This window comes from Pelophylax lessonae (assembly GCF_965119305.1).
Source record: "Pelophylax lessonae genome assembly, chromosome: 4".
NCBI classification, from domain to species: Eukaryota; Metazoa; Chordata; class Amphibia; order Anura; family Ranidae; genus Pelophylax; species Pelophylax lessonae.
In genome coordinates, this window is record NC_138771.1 from 614995270 (window position 1) to 615002908 (window position 7639).

Below are 7639 nucleotides of genomic sequence, written 5' to 3' on the forward strand. Positions count from 1 at the left end.
GAAGGCAGGGACACAGTCGCTCCCGCCCGACACGTAGGCCCCCCCACCACAAGTCCATACAAATCAGATACCGGGCCCGTAGCCTCCGCCCGCCTCACCCCGCCCCCAGCACCCCCAGCGACGAGGGAGGGGGGGAGGGGGGGCTCCGGGAGAACCCACACGGCGCGCAGGAGTGACCCACTCACACACGTAGCGCGATGAGCCAGCCGCCGGGCGCGGGAAATCCCCGGGCCCCCCCCCCCACCCACCCCCGGCAAGAATGCAAGGCTGTGTAGCATGGGGAACAACAAAAGAAAAGTACAGTAGAAACAACCCCACCAGTCATAACCCCATGTAAAGAAACATTCCTAAGTTAAAGCATAAACAGGGACAATCATCACCAAGGGCATTCCTGTAGCGGGGGTCTTGAGTCCCAAGAGCAGCGGGCGTGGAGGGATGAGACCGGGTAGCGTCCAAGCCGTTAGTCCTCAAACCGATGCATGGATGTCCTTCACAGGAGAGGGGAGCGGGTGGCAGTACAGCCCCGGGCAAGCCCGGGGGGGGGAGGGGGAGCAGGGCCACGGACCATAGCAGGGGGCCCCCAATCCAGCGGATAGAAACAAGTGCAGGAGGAAGTTCATAAGAACCGTCAGAAAGGGCATTCAGGCGTCGAGACTGGCGGCTGTCGTAAATCCAGGGTGGACAGCAGAAGAGGCAGACCGGGCATGGAGATGGCACCAAGAGAGCACAAAATCAGGAGGGGTGGCAAGTTAGGAGCTCACGATCAGTCCATGTCCATGAAAACAGGGGGAAAGGGCAGTCAAATAGAAGTCAGCAGCTGCAAGGACACGACAGCACTCACCGGTACAGAGTTCCTCAGTTAAGGCGTATGGCGTGCCCTCCTGTGATCAGGAGACGCGATAGGGCTGCCATTTCGAGGTGCTTCGTCCCCTCGGACAGGGGGGGGAGAGGCTGGGTAGGCTCTGCGGCGTCGGATGCTATAGTTCCCCGCCGGTTGTATCCCTTCCATGGAGGTGGCTCTGCGAAGGGGAGACAGGCGAAATACACTGTACCAATCTGGTAGCTCAGTATAGGGGATGTCCAGAGTGGAGCAAAAGTGTTCCAGGTCCTCCGGGACATGGAGGAGGGCAGTGCGGCCTTGGGAGGTAGCAGAGAGCCCAAATGGGAACTTCCACCTGTAGACTATGGCTCTAGATCGTAGCACATCCAACAGCGGGCGCAGCTCTCTCCTCCGTTGCAGGGTTATGTTGGACAGGTCTTGAAACAACTTGATCTCTGCCCCCTGAAAAGGAATATGGCGGCGAATTCGCGCGTTCCGGAGGACATCCTCTTTCAATTGGAAGTTCACGAGACAACAAACCACTTCTCTTGGGGGGTCAGTGTCTCTCCCCCTTGGCCTCAGGGCTCTATGAATACGTTCCAGGGCAACCGGGGTGTCCGGGGGTCTGCCCAAGAGGTCGTTGAAGATGGAGGTGACCGCTCTAGGGAGGTTCTGGTGCTCCACACTTTCGGGGATTCCGCGGACACGGAGGTTCCTCCACCTCCCCCGATTATCTGGGTCCTCTACATGCCGGTTTAAGTCCCTCAGCAGGGAGGCATGTGATTCTGTCACCTGCTGGACATGGCAGAGGGAGGCATCATGGCGCGCTGTGGTAACTTCCACCTCCTCCACCCGCAAAGACACAGCCTGGACTTCGCTTCGGAGCTCCGCTATTACCGCCGACAGGGTGGCCTTGATGTCCGCCTTGATGTCCGCTGCCACCAGCTGAAGATCCTGAAAGGAGAGAGAGGGCGGCGGAGGCGGGGTGTCCATCGTAGGAGACCGGGCTCTGGCGCCGGGCGATAGTCTGCTCGGGGAGTGGGAGCAGGAACGAGAGCGTGGAGTGGAGGAGGGAGTAGGCCTCTGTGAGGTCCCCGCCTGGGATCTGAAGAGTTCGGGGATACCGCGGCTCAGCTGTGTCTCCGGCTCCCGCGGAGTCCGGGAACGGGTGGCGGAGTTGCTTCGGGAGGTACTCCCCATGTTGAGATGATTCGGCAGGGTGCGAGTCGGCTACGCTGCGTGGTGATCAGGCCTCGAGGTGCAGGAGCTCGGCACTAAGCGGCCATCTTAGATCGGGACCAAGCCACGCCCCCCCACAGGGACACTTTTTAGACCCCCCAGACACTAAATCCAAAGTCAAAATAAAAAAATCTCATTTTTTTTTTCAATAATTGGCTCTCTATCAAAAATGACAATTTTTAAGAACGTTTTTTTGTGTGATTAATAGTCCCTGGGGCATGACCCAGAACCCTAGGCACTTTTTAGGGGCATTTATTGGGTTTTAGGGCTTCAGAATGGTGATTTTTGATTACCTAAGTTCGGGTCCCATTGATTTCAATGGGGTTCTGAAATCCGGGCCGAACTTTCGGGAAGTTCGGATGTTCTGGCCGACTAGACAAATGGTGACAATGGACAACTTGGTATACCACACACTTTGTAAATGACAGACTTTTCAGTTAGCTTGACCTACACCATACAAATTCCGTAATTCAGATATTGGCCGATAGATGGCACAAGAGTACTTTGCAAGATTGTAATATTGAATTTGATAAATAACTCACATGTTGGTTCGTTTTATGACCACTAGGTGGCACTGCTTGTAAGATACATTGCACCATGTATGCCTTCTTCACCTCCCTTCATTCCCTTCCCTCCCCCCTTCTTACCTGTTAAACTTGGTTATTAACTGTTTACCACGACATTTATTTAACCTGTTTACTGTTAATATGCAATAAAAATTATTCAACCTGAAAAGTTTTTTCGAACAAACGAACTCCATTGAAGTCTATGGGACTCGAACATCAAAAATCAAAAGTCCTCATTTTAAAGGCTTAAATGCAAGTTCTTGCCCAAAAAAAGTGTATGGGGGTCCGGGCACTGACCTGGGAGACATGTACCAATGCAAAAATATTTTATAAAAAACAATTGTTTTTAAAGGAGCAGTTTGGGACACAATCATGAAGTGGAACTAAATTTATTGGATATTTCAAACTTTGTTAACAAATAAAAAACTGAAAAATTGAGCGTGCAAAATTATTCAGCCCCCTTAAGTTAATACTTTGTAGCGCCACCTTTTGCTGCGATTACAGCTGTAAGTCGCTTGGGGTATGTCTCTATCAGTTTTGCACATCGAGAGACTGAAATTTTTGCCCATTCCTCCTTGCAAAACAGCTCAAGCTCAGTGAGGTTAGATGGAGAGCGTTTGTGAACAGCAGTTTTCAGTTCTTTCCACAGATTCTCGATTGTATTCAGGTCTGGACTTTGACTTGGCCATTCTAACACCTGGATATGTTTATTTGTGAACCATTCCATTGTAGATTTTGCTTTATGTTTTGGATCATTGTCTTGTTGGAAGACAAATCTCCGTCCCAGTCTCAGGTCTTTTGCAGACTCCATCAGGTTTTCTTCCAGAATGGTCCTGTATTTGGCTCCATCCATCTTCCCATCAATTTTAACCATCTTCCCTGTCCCTGCTGAAGAAAAGCAGGCCCAAAGCATGATGCTGCCACCACCATGTTTGACAGTGGGGATGGTGTGTTTAGGGTGATGAGCTGTGTTGCTTTTACGCCAAACATAATGTTTTGCATTGTTGCCAAAAAGTTTTATTTTGGTTTCATCTGACCAGAGCACCTTCTTCCACATGTTTGGTGTGTCTCCCAGGTGGCTTGTGGCCCACTTTAAACTACACTTTTTATGGATATCTTTAAGAAATGGCTTTCTTCTTGCCACTCTTCCATAAAGGCCAGATTTGTGCAGTATACGACTGATTGTTGTCCTATGGACAGAGTCTCCCACCTCACCTGTAGATCTCTGCAGTTCATCCAGAGTGATCATGGGCCTCTTGGCTGCATCGCTGATCAGTCTTCTTCTTGTATGAGCTGAACGTTTAGAGGGACGGCCAGGACTTCGTAGATTTGCAGTGCTCTGATACTCCTTCCATTTCAATATTTTCGCTTGCACAGTGCTCCTTGGGATGTTTAAAGCTTGGGAAATCTTTTTGTATCCAAATCCAGCTTTAAAATTCTCCACAACAGTATCTCAGACCTGCCTGGTGTGTTCCTTGTTCTTCATGATGCTCTCTGCGCTTTAAACGGACCTCTGAGACTATCACAGTGCATGTGCATTTATACGGAGACTTGATTACACACAGGTGGATTCTATTTATCATTAGGGTTGAGCGGACACCTAGATGTCCGTGTTCGAAGGGTTCGGCCGAACTTTAAAAAAAAGTCTGGGTCCGTGTCCCGGACTTTTACCGAACTTTTCCCGGACACCGAACCCCATTGAAGTAAATGGGGACCCGAACTTTCAGGCACTAAAATGGCTCTAAAACACCAAAGGAAAGGGCTAGAGTGCTGCAAATGGCAGCAAAACATAATTAAGAGCATGGCAAGTGCTCTGCAAACAAATGTGGATAGGGAAATAACTTAAAACAACAAAAAAAACCAGAAAAATAAAACAATGTTCTTCATCTCTGAAGGACGAGGCCCATATGGAGTAGGAGGGAGGTTGAGGTGGTGGTGGATGTGGCGGTGTCATAGGCGTGCGCACAGGGTGTGCCGGGTGTGCCTGGGCACACCCTAATCACCTAGGGCACATAGCATTATCACTCTGTTTGCCAGTGAGGAGATGGGAAAGATCTCCCTCGGATCTGCTCTGCTCTATTTCTCTTTGCCAGCAGGGAGAGTAATGTATCGGGGCCATGTACATGTAGGCAAACACATGCATGTGTATTTCAACTTTGGGGTGCACACCCTAATGCAATAGGCTGCGCACACCTATGGGCGGTGTAGGTGGAAGCGGTGGTGGAGGAGGACCAGGGCCGGATTAAGAGCATCGTGGGCTTGGTGCTGAGGATTTTAAAGGGCCTTAAGGGCCATGCCTTGGCATGCACCCAGAGGAGGAAGGGTGCAGCCATGCATGCCTAATTCAACATGGGATGCTGTCTCTGAAGCCCATAAACACATCCATGCATCGGCAACTGTCCCTCCTTGTCCGGCCTTCGCGCTGTGTGGGGAGGTTCTGAGGGTGCTGCCTGGGGAAGCGAGCATAGAAGCCAGAGTTCTGTGTTTACAAGTGACAGAAGAGCGGTAACAGTGAATATGGCCAACCCGGGGCCTATATAAAAGGTAGGGGCCTGGAGCTGCAGCTCCAATAGCCCCTACGTTAATCTGGCCCTGAGGAGGACGAGGTAGCCAACACTGCTTCTTTTCACAAATTTTAAATGAGGGTACACCCCAAAAGAGTGAGAAAGAGCAAAAATGGAACAATGGGTGGGTAAGGTCGGTATCCATTGCTATTCTGCATAAGGTACGGAAAAGTCCCGTGGGATCCATGCCTGGTTCATTTTAATGAACGTGAGCTTGTCCACATTGTCTCTGGACAGGCGGCTGCGCTTGTCTGTTATAACGCCCCCAGCCGTGCTAAATACACGTTCAGATAATACACTGGCTGCAGGGCACGCCAGCACCTCCAAGGCGTAAAGGGCAAGCTCAGGCCATGTGCCCAATTTGGAGACCCAGAAGTTGAAGGGGGCAGACCCGTCATTCACTACATGTAGGCGTGTGCACACATACTGCTCCACCATGTTGGTAAAATGCTGCCTCCTGCTAAGACGTTCCATCTGAGCTGCTGGTGCTGCTGTTTGTTGTGGTGTGCTGACAAAGCTTTTCCACATTTCGGCCATGCTAACCCTGCCTTCTGAGGTGCTGGCGGTGCCCTGGTTGCGTTGGCGACCTCCTCCTCCTCCTCCTCCTCTGCCTTGTGCTTCCACTGTGGCCACGAAGTCAGATGGGAATGCCAGCAGCATCGCGTCTACCAGCGTGCGCTTGTACTCGCGCATCTTGCGATCGCGCTCCAGTGAGTGAATTAAGGACGGTACGTTGTCCTTGTAACGGGGATCCAGCAGCGTGGCCACCCAGTAATCAGCACAAGTTAGAATGTGGGCAACTCGGCGGTCGTTGTGGAGACACTGCAGCATGTAATCGCTCATGTGTGCCAGGCTGCCCAGAGGCAACGAAAGGCTGTCCTCTGTGGGAGGTGTATCGTTCGTGTCCTCTGTATCCCCCCAGCCACGCACCAGTGATGGCCATGAGCTGGCCTGGGTGCCACCCTGCTGTGAACATGGTTCCATCTCCTCCTCCAGCTCCTCCTCCTCCTCATCCTCCTCATCCTCCAGAACTGTGCCCCTGCTGGACAATTGTGTCCCTGGCGTTTGTGTGTGCAGGAACCCACCCTCGGAGCCCCTTGCGAATGACTGCCCTGAAAGCCTTGGAAATTTTACCTCTTCATCCTCCTCCTCCTCCTCATCCTGTGCCACATCCTCTTCCATTATCGCCCGAATTGTTTTTTCAAGGAGGCATAGAAGTGGGATAGTTAAGCTGAGAACGGCGTCATCGCCACTGGCCATGTTGGTGGAGTACTCAAAACAGCGCAACAAGGCACACAGGTCTCGCATGGAGGCCCAGTTATTGATGGTGAAGTGGTGCTGTTCCGCAGAGCGACTCACGCGTGCGTGCTGCAGCTGAAACTCCACTATGGCCAGCTGCTGCTCGCACAGTCTTTGCAGCATGTGCAAGGTGGAGTTCCACCTTGTGGGCACGTCACATATGAGGCGGTGAGCGGGAAGGCCGAAGTTACGCTGCAGCGCTGCCAGGCGAGCAGCAGCAGGGTGAGAACGCCGAAAGTGCGCACAGACGGCCCGCACTTTCTGCAGCAGCTCTGACATATCGGGTAGTTTTTAAGGAACCTCTGCACCACCAAATTCAGCACATGTGCCAGGCAAGGGATGTGCGTCAAACCGGCTAGGCCCAGAGCTGCTATGAGATTTCGCCCGTTATCGCACACCACCAGGCCGGGCTTGAGGCTCGCTGGCAGCAACCACTCATTTGTCTGCTGTTCCATGCTCCTCCACAACTCCTGCGCGGTGTGTGGTTTGTCCCCCAAACAGGCAAGTTGTAAAACTGCCTGCTGTCGTTTACCCCTGGCCGTGCTGAAGTTGGTGGTGAAGGTGTTACGCTGTCCGGATGAGGAGGCGGTAGAGGATGAGGTAGCGGAGTAGGATGAGTTAGGAACAGGTGGCAAACTGAGGCGCCCTGCAATCCTCGGTGGTGGAAGGACATGCGCCAAATTGCTATCCGCCTCAGGCCCATCCGCCACTGCATTTACCCAGTGTGCCGTTAGGGAGATATAACGCCCCTGACCGTGCTTACTGGTCCACGTAACGGTAGTTAGGTGGACCTTGACACAGATGGCGTTGCGCAGTGCACACCTGATTTTTTCCCCCACTTGGTTGTGCAGGGAAGGGATGGCTTGCCTGGAAAAGTAGTGGTGGCTGGGCACGACGTACTGTGGGACAGCCACCGACATAAGGTTTTTAAAACTGTGCGTCTCCACCAGACGGAATGACAGCATTTCAAAGGCCAATAATTTTGAAATGCTGGCATTCAGGGCCAGGGATCGCGGGTGGGTAGGGGGGGTACTTCCTCTTCCTCTCAAGTGTTTGGGAGATGGAAAGCTGAACGCTTCCACGGGACATTGTGGAGATGGTTGGTGACCCAGGTGGTGGTGTTGCTGACAGATCGTCTGTTTGCGGGGTGG